The following is a 13,887-nucleotide window of genomic DNA, read 5'->3' as shown; positions in this document are numbered from 1 at the left end:
CAGAGGTGCAGACCCACTGCAGTCCTTGTAGAAATAATGGTAATGGTGGGCCATCAAAGATGCAGACCCACTGCAGTCCTTGTAGAGACGGCCAGCAGCCATCTGTTGCAACTGTGCAGGTGCACAATCACCATCGAAGAGTCTTGCGGACAATATAGCAAGTCCATAAACCACCACTTGTGCACTCACAAAGATTTTGGAATTGTCCTTAGAACCAGCAATGCTGTTATCCAGTCCCTTGCTGAATTTTTAACACATGTGCAAACACTAACAGTCCCTACTTCTCACATATTGTCCATACACTATGACCAACAGAAACGTGTGCAGTGAAATGTAACTTACAAGTTACTTTGTTTGATGAAATGGTGTCAATTACAATTTTATAACATAAGAATACAATGACAAAGGTACAAAATATATCATTAAAGAACATAACAATATAGATAACAATTGTAGTAACACAGGCTTTACAAAAGAATAGAAATAAACATATACATCAGTGTTACAAGAATTATGACATAAGTAAATACATAAAAGATCAGAATAATTATTGAAACATCACCTTCACACATGAGCATTAAAACAGAACAGAATTAATAATGTCTAACATCTTTACAAAGAAAATAACAAATTATTTGAAAAATTCTACAACATAAATCTTATTAGCTAAACACTTAAAGACAGGAAAAAGACAAATACACAACGGAACACAAACACATAGAAGGATAACACAAGGAAAGGATAGGGTTTGTTTTACTGCAGTATTTTGCAAACAAAACTTTCTTTACTTCTCGGAGATCTCCCTTCATTCTTCATTATTTCCAAAAAGTCCTATCTATACCTGCTTTCTGTACTTTTTTTCGTATAACTTCTCAATGCATTTCTTCCAATGCATTGCAACTCATTCTCTTATATAGTCTACCCCCTCTTAAGCTAACTTAAATCTACTGAGCTCAGATGCTAAACTAAGGGACGAGGCAATGCAGCAGTACAAAACAATTAACACAAACAGCAATGACAAAATATTCAAATTGGCCAAGCAAGCAGCAATATTACAACTAATATAACGCAATGAGCAGCAAACAAGAAAAATAAATCAGTAGTAAAACTGGCTTAACAGAGTAATGTAAAGTGAAATTTAGTAGCACTATGTCTGGCAAACAGCAGCAGCAAATGCAATAACTTATATCTAAACATGACATAGCTCAAGCAGAAAAAATATTACGCTAAAGACAGCAATGCAGACAAGGGAAATGTATATTCACATCTTAATGTCTATGTAATTAAAGTGGTGCACCACATAAACTAATTCTACAAAAAATTACCAAGTACTCGAAAAGAAAATTATATATGCAGTTACTGTTATTAGTCCCTTCTTATTGTTCTTTCCATTCCAAGAGCTCCTTTTTCGAAGAATGTGAATCATAAAATAATTATTTAATAGATCTGTTGACAGAAAGTGTTCACATTAGGAAATGCATTTAATTTTATTTTATGAAACCAATGCTGCAAGACACCTGGAAACCAGATATCAAATGAAATAAGCAACTATGTACAAACTAAAGCATAAGAACATCATTCAGTACTCATGAGGCATTTCATAAGTTAGTAGAAAAATCTCTCAACTAGAATGACAGTAGGCATAATCAGGTGTACAGACATAAAAATATTTCTCGTCATTTCATTAGGCATTTCAGTAAATATCATAAATTAAGAGCTCCACAGTGTTATCATATGTTTTCAAGTTTGAGTGTGTCATATTTGCGATGCTTTCTACAAAGAAATGTCAATAGCGAGGATAATGGCCTCCCTTTTTTTTCTACCTGTGCCTCTGAAAAGGCACACACTAATGGCGTTTTCTCCAGGCATCTGACACAGCTGGGTGCCCACGACGCATTACGTGCAGGTGGTCACTTAACTTTCTTATGGAAATATTTACGACAGCAGTTTCCGCTACAGTGGCAGTCTCATATAAAAATATTTCACAGGTCAAGAATTTGCGTTACAAATCTGTAGAAACAAAATCCTATGAATATAACAGTGTTCAAAAAGTTTTCGTTGGCATTGTGATACATTCGTGCATTTACACACATTTCATAACTCTTAAAGTACGATTCTTGGTTTCCAACATCCTTTTCCACAAATCAGAGTCTCTAACCACTACTCATTATTCATATACATATTCGTCGACACTTCTTCAATATTTCATCAAAATAAATACGTAGCATTATCAAATTCCTCATTTACGGTAGCATCATCTTATTGATCATAAACATACCTCAACAGCATAATACACATCGTCGTCATAAAAATAACATCATAACACCTCAGTCAAATCTCAAAAACGTCGTAGCTTTCTGCAATAATTTCAAAACCTAAAAAAAATTCTCTGCTCATTTCAATAGTGTCATCTACCTCAAACGTACTTTAAAAATCATGATCCCATACCAAATACATCATTCAAAGCTCTCATAGTATCACAATGGTTCTGAAAAAGTATGAACAGTTCACAAAGAACAGACAAAATACAATTTCGTAAGTGTGAAGTTATCCAACTGTGTAATTGCGTAAACATGTGTCACTGATGTAGTAAAAAAATGTTTGTTTCTCTGTTAAATAATCAGATACCTGTGTACTTTATGTATTAGAGAAATGTGGTACCGATGTGTAAAGTTGTATAAGCAAATACCATATTAGCTAGGGCTCCTTGTGCTTGCCAAACACATGGTACACAAAGTAGGCATGTACCCCCCTGAGGATTAATGTAATTATACCCTCAGGTGTTACAGATTACAGCAATGGAATGAAATGTATCATAGAAAACTTTCTTTGTAATTCAAAAATCTTGAAAAATAAATGGCTTAAGTACAAAATTAATCTCTCAAATGCGTGTCCTGTAGCGCTAAATGTGCGTCTTGCTGTAAGATAATTCTGTGGGAGTGTCATAGTTATCGTCCTCTGTAAGCAAAGTTCTGCTGAAGTCAATATACTTACCTCATCATAAACGAAAGTGAAATGCTTTGCGTATGGATACCGTAGTTATTACGTACCTTACCATGATCAAGAAAGTACTGTAATGTAACGTATTGTTGTGCTACGAAAAAGGCTGTCTCATTGTAGCTATACCACAAAAGTTACTACTAAAACATGTTTTACTTTCCAGAATAATACAGAAAAACTGTGCAGAAATAAAACAGAAACACTGCAAAAGCAACATTGTATATTGTCACTCATTAGTAGCGTCGTGATAAAATCGTGTAGCTGTCACATAAACTAACCACTGTGTCATCTGGTATCTCACAGAAAGTACTTTAAATCCAGAATGTATTTTCAAGTAAACCAAAATGTTGCATTAAAATCTCATTAGCAGTACTGGTAAATGTTCTAAGTATGTAAGCCTTATAGTCGTTACGTAATCGTGCAACTAACAAGCAAGAATGTACACACACAATAACACTGTGACGTCTGTTCACTATAACAATGCATTCGTAATTTCTGTTGAAATAAGTTCTCTTGGTTCTTGACTGAATATTTAACTTCAAACATTGTTGCATGGTAACAGTTTCTAAGTCTGACAATGCATACTAGAAATGTGAAGTGAAGAGTTTTATGGCAAAGACAAAGTTAAAAAACAGATTATCTTTCAATAAACGGTTTTACATGAGAAATGTGGTGGAAACCTTTACTCTTCCTAGTACGCAATTATCGTGCGGTATACGTCGGTAAAGAATACTGGAATTTTTCTCAAGGTTAGCGTCTACGTTATTTTTCTCTGAGCCAGCCGGCGCACGCGGCTGCCTGCGGTGCGAGTCATTGTCTGTCTCTTTGTTGGCGTGCGCCGTTATTGGGATTAGGAGACCGAACTTCTACAAATTCACCTTGACGAGAATGCCCTGCCCTGTTTGAAGCTCGCCAGTTCTGATGGAATTCAGGTCTGTCGTTTTGTCGGTAGTTTACATAGTTTCTTGTTTGTCGGTCATGTGGTGGAGAATTTCTCCCGGAATCGTAACTGCGTGGTGCACCATTGCATCTAAAGTTATTCTGTCTCCCTTGATAATATTTATTTTGGTTCCTATATTGTCTGTTTCTCTGATTGTCTCTGTGATAGTCATTACTGCGGAGAGGTGATCTTTCCCTGTAATTATTACTACTCTGCCAACGGTTGTCATACGGGTGGTGTCTGTTTTGGTCACGATTTGTGTTGTGAGAATAGCCTTGTCGCGTCCAGTTATTATTTCTTTCATCATGGAATTGCGACGGATGTGACCTGTAATTGTTGTGTTCCTGTTTTCGCGTTCCGCGATTGTCAGTGTCAATTTCTAATTCTTGTAAGAGTCCCTGAAAAACTTCAATGTCTTCTTTGCAATGTCCTGCCAAAATAATATGTCGTAAATGTTCAGGCAATTTGATTAAGCAAATGCGGATCAGTTCTGAGGGGCTGTATGGGTTTGACAGGTACTGATTCTTGTGCAACATGTCTTCAAAATATTTCACAAGACTGGAAAATTCAGATTGTTCGAAATGTTTCATCATTATGATGCCATGTTTTACTCGGTCTTGTGTGGCTTGAGACCAATATGCTGAGAGGAAGGCATGGTAAAATTCTCCTTCACTGTGGCAATCGTGAATGACCGATCGCATTCTTACAGCTGGTTCATTCTCTAAGTAGCCACACACAAATTCTAATCTGTGCTCTAATGACCAGTTGGGAGGAAAACAATGAGAGAATTGATGGAGCAACGCTTGTGGATGAATGTCGTTGCCAGAATTCTTAAACGTTTTAAATTTACGTGTAGTAATGAACAGCTTATAGTCAAAATCATCATGTCGGCGAGTCGCATGTCGGTCATTGTTACGTCGTGTCGGCGGTTCCATCTCAAATTCGGTGCACATTGCCAATTTCTTTCATAACTTCCGAAATGCCCTGCGTTATTATTTTGTGGCTGTTCCGTATTTCTATGTCCCTCTTCCCGTATTGCGGCGCGAGTGTCCTCTGAAATACGTAATTCTTGTATTACCTGTGTCAGCTGATCTTGTACTTCCCAGATTTCTCTTTTGTACTGTGTATTGATTTGATTTTGATTTTGTTTGAATTTTCTACATTGTTCGCACTCTTCTGTGTCACTAAAGACTACCAGTTTTGTGTCATTCGGATTATCATCTACCTTCGTAGATAAATTATTTAGCTGATCCGAAAGTTCAACTACTTTCTCTGATAATGAACTAATTTCCTCCATGTGTCTTTCTGAACCAATTTTCAGAGTATCTACTGTGTCCTTAAAGTTTTCCTGAGTTTTTGCAAGTTGCGTAACCAAATCGATAGATGCAACTGAGTCAATTTTAGCTTGCAAGGTCTCATGATTTTCATGAACAATAGTCTGCAGTTCTTTTATGGCTGCTTCATGATTCTGTAATGCATTTTCATGCCGCGAAAAAATAGGTTGAAAATGCTCACAAATTTGTGTTTTTACGTCATTACAGACTTTTTGACATTTCGATTCAATGTTATGTAACTCAGTAGTTAAATCTTCACGTGTTTGTTCAAGCGTGGTGTCTAACTTTTGAAGATTTTGTTCCATTGCGTCTAACTGTTGCTGTGTTTGTCTCTGGTGTTGTTCCATTGTGTCTAACTTTTGCAGATTTTGACCCATTTGTTGCATTAATTGTAATAACAATGCACTGGTGTCTGAAACATATTCCTCAGTGCTTTTCGGCAGTGAATTTGCACTGGCAACATTCACATTTTGACAAGCGGAAAATGTGTCTTGACTCATTTGAGAAAACGGTGAGAACCCAAAACCTGAGGCTACAGTATTTGCAATATTGTGTTCTGTCATTCCCGATTCCTGAGGCGAGCTGTTGCCGACCGATCGATCGATAATGCTTCCCTGTTCACTACCTGTTTCACTGTCTACACCATTATTTGACGCCCGCTCCATTTCCCTATGCACAGTTACCAAATTACTACTTTGAATATTAGTTAATTCATTACATGGTGGCGCTAACACACTGCTTTCGTCTTCACTGTCATTTCTCAGTTTACTTTGGAGCCTAGTATTACGATTTTTACACGCCATTATTGTCACAATATTTCACACGACAACACAGAAAAACACAATTTGAAGAGCAAAAATAAGAGAACTCATTAACATAGCACTGAAAATAATATCTAGTTAATTGCAGCTGCGAAATACTTGGTGCAAATCTACATGCGTGCCACACCTGTTTTACTGTACAACAATGAAAGACTGCAACTACAAAGGAAATTCTCTCTATAATTACGCCCTAGCAATAAACAATAGCTACACTAATTACACAAACTACAAGAAAAAATTCAGAAGATTCCAGTGAGGTATCCTAGGCTAAGGGTCGACATATGAAACGTCCCCTTTTGAACAATTATACAAGACTGTGCTTAAACTGGCACACAATATTTTTAGCGCAACGCTATCTGACTTTCAATAATCCCTACAAAAGAATGGCCCTGACTAACATTAACCTATACCTTTCACAAATCGCTTACCTCACAAAAATCTTCGTTACTCGAACTACTGCAATACAGCGAGCGCCACTACTGCCAGCTAAATAAAAGATTCAAACTACGGAAGGCACTAACTACTGATAGGCGTAGTTAGCAAATGAAAGATTTTGATAGAGAACAAACAATGTATTTACCTTAATAGTGTTGAAAACTCATAATATACATAGCAGTTCATGACATCCAGTCTTACAAATTTCAAAACTCCGCCATTTCTCTCCCCACATCCACCACTGCTGGCGGCTCACCTCCCAACTGCGCAACGCTACGCGCTGTTCACATCCAGCTGCCGCTGCCCAACACTACAATGGAAGACAACAATGCGAACTAGCCACAGACTGCACACAGCACAGCCAGTGATTTTCATACAGAGCGCTACGTAGCGTTGCCAATAAGAAAACATAAACAGCCTACTTACAATATGTCGTCATGCTACCAACATGTGCCTTACGTAAATTCTTGGTGTGAAATAAATTTGTGAAACTTTTCTGCTGAGTATGGTCTCAGTCGTTTACCACTCCTGCATCCCCACATCCTTACCATTTCACTTCCCATTTAACTTCACTGACTTCATTTTATCTAGTCTGAGCATTAACATTTCCCTTTTCATATTTTCTAGCCCAATCAGACTTGTAGGATTGTCTGCCTTCATTGGTTATTCGATCTTTTTCTCATGGTCGTCTGCCCCCTAGGCAGTCCTCTGCAGGAGATACGAATGGGGAACTAATCCGAAATGTTTTTCCAATGGTGAGATCATCATGACACTTCTTCAACTACGGGCCACATGTCCTGTGGATACACCCTATGTTCATCTTTAATGCAGTGATTTCCATTGCCTTTGCATCCTCATATCGTCGATCATCGCTGATTCTCGCACCTTTTAGGGACAGTTTCACACCACAACGGTAAGATAGTGCTTTGCCGCTCCTCCACCCTCTCTGACAAGCCCGATGGCAGAACAATGGTGACTGCTGGAAGTCTTCGACTGTCGGTGATCATGATTTTTTTTCCAGTTTTAAGCAACAGATAATTTCGAACCTAGGACCGACGACGTTTCGTTCCTGGCAGCATATATGAATATTTCAATCTGTTTCCTTCTGAATCACATGGCGAGGTAAGGCGCATGTTATGGGTCAGGTTTGCTTGGTATGGCTATATCTTTCTCCCTGCCCAACAGATGTGCTTATTTTCAATATCACTGGTTTGAGGAAGGTGGTAGTTGGTTTACAAGTAAGTGATTGTTTCAGCAGGCCCTGTTTCTCTTCTGAATTTATCGCACAAATTCTGACTCACACTTAAAACGTCGCAAGTTAGAATACATTGGTTATTTTTTTTTTTCAATGGCCATCTAAGAGCAAGAGAACATACATCGTCCCATGCATACAACAGGTGTCAATCCTCGCCCGTCCCTCCCCACCTCCCTCTCACTCCGAAAGAAACGCTACCAACTTCTTGGTAGTTGATGGCTGCAGTCACAACATCATTGTTACAATATTTTACATAAGCCTGTTCATAGATGTTGTTCACTGACGGGATTGTGAGCACGATCGGATTTCACCCCTTCAGCATCAGCTGGGGCCTGAAGAGGGTGTACTGACCCACCGAAACTGGTTTCCATACAATAAATAACATCGAAACGACGGCTGCAAGTGTTTCATTTTATTACGTAAGTGATCAGCTGAAGTCCCACGGACCACCGATCACAACACATACACAAACTTCCAATAAATAACTTAGACACTGAAAAGGAGGTAAGATTAAAATAACAATTTGATGTACAGAGACAGAACTTTCCTCATGAATTAACGAGATGGGTATCTGCGAAGCACACGCAGATTAATGAAGAGCTGGACTCTGAGTTACAAGTTGTTGTACGACAGGCTAGTGCTGGACCACCATCCAAACGAGGCGCTTGAGGAGAACTAATCCAATCTGAGTTGTATCAAATTAAAACTACACTAAGTATGGGCCTACCTCAGCTGCATAACAAAGTATCTGCAGAAATTAGTGATACGAGTAGAGAGTTGTCCGCTGATCAAGAAACAATGAGTGAGACACTACCCTTGTTACTAGGATAGGCGATGCTTATAACATTCTGAGTCACTTGGATAGGATACATAGTGACAAAGTACATAATAGTAGCCTCTCCCCTAACCATGTATCATACAGGATGGAAGCAGCTCCTACTTTGTCATCTGTTCTATTAGAAGAAAGTTTACTAAACCATAGAGGGTTCCAAGTCTTTTTGCCTGATAAAAAGAGCACGCTCCCAGTCGTTTTTATAAAAAAATGTTAAGGAAGTCTTGCCTTGGACACCGACAGTTTTACAATGAATACAGTTCATTACAGGATATATCCACGGTAAAGCATAGCTTTGAGCAACAGAAACTGCTGTGTATTGTCAGACATATGAACAATTTGAGAAGGATTTCTTGTCTAATTATAGGTCAACCTTTGTATAGGAGAGGCTCAGGAAAGAAAATTTTAATCCAGAGCCTTTCCACAATCATGAAGCTTGCTTATGTAATTACTCTGAAAAATATTTGAACAAGACACGGTGCTAGGGCGAACCAATCTCACACAGAGATGTGTTGCGAATACTTTTAAAGCTAAACTACATCTGAAAATCAGAGAAAAATTAGTACATTTTATTTACACGAACTTAGAGAATTTTATGCCTATATTGGCCTCAGCTCATTTGATACATTAAGGTTTAAAAATAAATAAGGCCAGTTCCACCAGCCAGTCTGCTTCACTGGATAACCATGTTAACAATCCAACAGGTGATTCCCAGCGACAGCTGTGTAGCGCCACTAGTAAGGCCTCTGATGAATAATCATATGCAAGAAAATCAAAGTCCACCAAACTTACATAAGGAAGACACTATAGTAAGTACAATTGCATATACACAAGTGGCCATTACAATTGCTACACCAAGAAGAAATGCAGATGCGAACGCGTATTCATTGGACAAATATATTACTCTACAAGTGACATGTGATTACATTTTCACACAAGTTGGGTGCATAGATCCTGAGAAATCAGTACCCAGAAGAACCACCTCTGGCCGTAATAACGGCCTTGATACGCCTGGATGGCGTGTACAGGTACAGCTGCCCATGCGTCTTCAACACGATACCACAGTTCATCAAGAGTAGTGACTGGGCGTATTGTGACAAGCCAGGTGCTCGGCCACCATTGACCAGAGGTTTTCAATTGGTGAGAGATCTGGAGAACGTGCTGGCCAGGGCAGCAGTCGAACATTTTCTCTATCCAGAAAGGCCCGTACAGGACCTGCAACATGCGGTCGTGCATTATCCTGCAGAAATGTAGGGTTTCGCAGGGATCGAATGAAGGGTAGAGCCACGGGTCGTAACACATCTGAAATGTAACGTCCACTGTTCAAAGTGCCGTCAGTGCGAACAAGAGGTGGCCGAGACGTGTAAGCAATGGCACCCCATACCATCACGCCGGGTGATACGCCAGTATGACGATGACGAATTCCAGCTTCCAATGCGCGTTCACCGCGATGTCGCCAAACACGGATGTGACCATCATGATGCTGTAAACAGAACCTGGATTCATCCGAAAAAATGACGTTTTGCCATTCGTGCGCCCATGTTCGTCGTTGAGTACACCATCGCAGGCGCTCCTGTTTGTGATGCAGCGTCAAGGGTATCCGCAGCCGTGGTCTCTGAGCTGATAGTCCATGCTGCTGCAAACGTCGTCGAACTGTTCGTGCAGATGGTCGTTGTCTTTCTAACGTCCCCTTCTGTTAACTCAGGGATCGAGGCGTGGCTGCACGATCCATTACAGCCATGCGGATAAGAGGCCTGTCATCTCGACTGCTAGTGATACGAGGCCCTTGGGATCCAGAACGGCGTTCGGTATTACCCTCCTGAACCCACCGATTCCATATTCTGCTAACAGTCATTGGTTCTCGAGCAAGGCGAGTAGCAATGTCGCTATATGATAAACCGCAATCGCGATAGGTTACAATCCGACCTTTATCAAAGTCGGAAATGTGATGGTACGCATTTCTCCTCCTTACACGAGGCATCACAACAACGTTTCAGCAGGCAACGCCGGTCAACTGCTGTTTGTGCATGAGAAATCGGTTGGAAACTTTCCTCATGTCTGCACGTTGTAGGTGTCGCCACCGGCGCCAACATTGTATGAGTGGTCTGAAAAGCTAATCATTTGCATATCACAGCATCTTCCTGTCGGTCAAATTTCGCGTTTGTAGCACTTCATCCTCGTGGCGTAGCAATTTTGATGGTCAGTAGTGTACTTGGTAACGGGGGGAATCAATGCTATGATAATAATCACCTTCATAACAGTTTGAGTCGTAATTTAAGAAACCGTGGCCAGTGAAATGTAATTAATACTCACTAGGTTAGTGATGAGGTGAAAAATCACAATGTCAAAACGAACTGTCATAATCAGAATCCAACGATTAATGTGGTTGAAGTGCAGCGAGATGCCCGCCCAGTTATGCCAAATTCAAAAACTAAAAGCGACCTCGTTATGTCCTTCAATGTCATTTGTTAGGTTGGGGTTGTCCAGTTGACCTTTACAACACAATGCCAGAACACGTATTAAGGCTAGTTATGTGCCGATGTTAACATGTGTAATGAGCAAATCTACTTCAGGCTGCCGTTACTTCTAGGTACTGGAACTTCAGCCAGTGTAATGTCTATCGCCCTCGTCAACAGAATTAGCGAGGTTACGAATCTTTCTACCTTATTAGTTCAGAATTGTTAGAGTACTGGTACAATGGTAGTAGATCGCTTAACGTTAAGGTGCAAACACAAGTGCCAGTAATTCTAGGAAGTGAAGCCATTAGACATATGTTTCTAGTTGTAGTAGGTTGAACTGTAAATTGCATCATTTGTATTGACTTTTTACAAGAGACGGATGTAAAATTACACTTATCAAATGGCAAATACTGCCTCGGTATTCATAGGAAAGATTTTACTGTAGATTTGCTGAAGACAAAAGTCAATCATGGCAAATACTGTCAAGGTGTGAAGGTCATATCTGTTAGAACAGAAGTGCTGCATATCAGAAGCCAGAAGTCTCATTATATTGATATGAACTCTAATGAAGACCATTTTAGTAGCAAACTGTCAGAATCCATGTGTCTTAATTCACAGCAAACAGCTGAACTTTGAAGTATACAGTGCATTGGGGCTTAATTAAACAGACTGCAAATAATTATAATTTTTGTAGCTGACTGTCCGGTTACGCAATCTCGTAAACGGTTGGCCCTGACTAGTATTACTCCGCAATCTGACTGCATAGAATAACAACAAAGAATGAAAGAAAATTTCCGTTAACACAATTAATTAATTAAGTCCCCAGCAACTATAAAACCTACGAAACCAAAGCACAAGTGTACCTGTTCTGTGTGTGGAAGTGTGATTCAACGTACACATCTGGCACGGTTCTTCCTCAATACGACAAGACATTTACCATGAAGAAATTAAAAAAAAAATAAACATAAATACTATAATTGCACATCGAAACCAGAAATACAGTCTAATACAAGAACACGAGCCAAATGCTTTGCTGACTGAACCTGTGACCAAGGGGCATTATTGTTTAACACATTTGAAATAAAAAAAATAAGAAAATTTTCTTTTACCTTTATATATCTTGATGAAAAGTACTCAGATCACTACAATATCTCCATTCGAACAGCATCTGGTGTCTAGCCCATCAAAACATCTGCACACAACATGGCCTCAAATATTACAGGTATCAACGTCCTCTCTCCAAAGCACTAACTACCACCACATCTCAACAACGACCGACTACTGCCCCTTCCCAACAAGCACTCTCCACCACGACTTCTCGACAAGAACTGCCAGTGGAGGCGGCTGAATAATACTCTTCGGCGCAATCTCTGGCGCTGTGGCTCAGTGTAGCCACCTTTCATATGCCCCTCCTCCACGGGCCAGAATTTGATGGTATTTTTGCCAGCATTGGTGGTGAAAATACCACCAAATTCGTACAAAAGAAATACAGACAAAAACAAAAGGTAATATTAATACGTAAATACCACATAACTAGATAAAATTTTGGCTTTGCACTGACCTTTGCAATGACGAATATGTGCAGGTAAGAGTCTCATAACATTTCACAAACAATAATACACAAAAAATCAGTTTATACAAATATTCACATAAATGCTTTCCATAGTTCAAGAAACAAGTAGTTGACAGTTCCAGCAGTAGCACCCAGCAATGGTCAACAGATGCAAACACAAACGAGTGACATTATTTCAGTAGAAGCAGTTCCATCAGTGGCACCCAGCAATGTTGAACAGGTGCAGACAGCAACAAGTGACATCATTTCAATAGAAGCAGTTCCATCAGTGGCACCCAGTAATGTTGAACAGGTGCAGACAGCAACAAGTGACCTCATTTCAGTAGATGCAGTTCCATCAGTGGCACTCAGTAATGTTGAACAGGTGCAGACACCAACAAGTGACATTATCTCAGTAAAAGTAGTTGAGCAGGTGCAGTCACCATCAAGTGACATTATGTCAGTAGAAGCAGTTCCATTAGTGACACCCAGCAATGTTGAGCAGGTGCAGACACCAACAAGTGACATTATGTCAGTAGAAGCAGTTCCATCAGTGGCACCCAGCAATGTTGAACAGGTGCAGACACCAACAAGTGACATTATGTCAATAGAAGCAGTTCCATCAGTGGCACCCAGCAATGTTAAACAGGTGCAGACAGCAAGAAGTAACATCATTTCAGTAGAAACAGTTCTAACAGTGGCACCCAGTAATGTTGAACAGGTGCAAACACCAACAAGTGACATTATATCAGCAGAAGCAGTCCATCAGTGGCACCCAGTAATGTTGAGCAGGTGCAGACACCAACAAGTGACATTATTTCAGTAGAAGCAGTTCCATCAGTGGCACCCAGTAATGTTGAACAGGTGCAGACACCAACAAGTGACATCATTTCAATAGAAGCTGTCCATCAGTGGCACTCAGCATTGTTGAACAGGTGCAGACACCAAGAAGTGACATCATTTCATTAGAAGCAATGTTGAACAAGTGCACGTAACAGTCCATAACATTCACTATCACTAATTAAACAGTTCATCACAGTTCATCAGCATAAATTAAACATTTCCAAGTGGCACCCAGCAATGTTGAATAGGTGCAAGCACGAACAACAGTTTGAAGGCACACACAATTGGTTTTACAAAATTATTATCAATGCTCTTACACTAAACATACAAAATATAATAACCACACAATTGATATCAGATAATTGTCATATTAACTATTACAAATACACAAATACCAGTAAACCTATAATAATTAT

The sequence above is a fragment of the Schistocerca nitens genome, chromosome 2, assembly GCF_023898315.1.
Source record: "Schistocerca nitens isolate TAMUIC-IGC-003100 chromosome 2, iqSchNite1.1, whole genome shotgun sequence".
Classification (NCBI taxonomy): Eukaryota; Metazoa; Arthropoda; class Insecta; order Orthoptera; family Acrididae; genus Schistocerca; species Schistocerca nitens.
Note: the sequence above shows the minus strand (reverse complement) of the source record.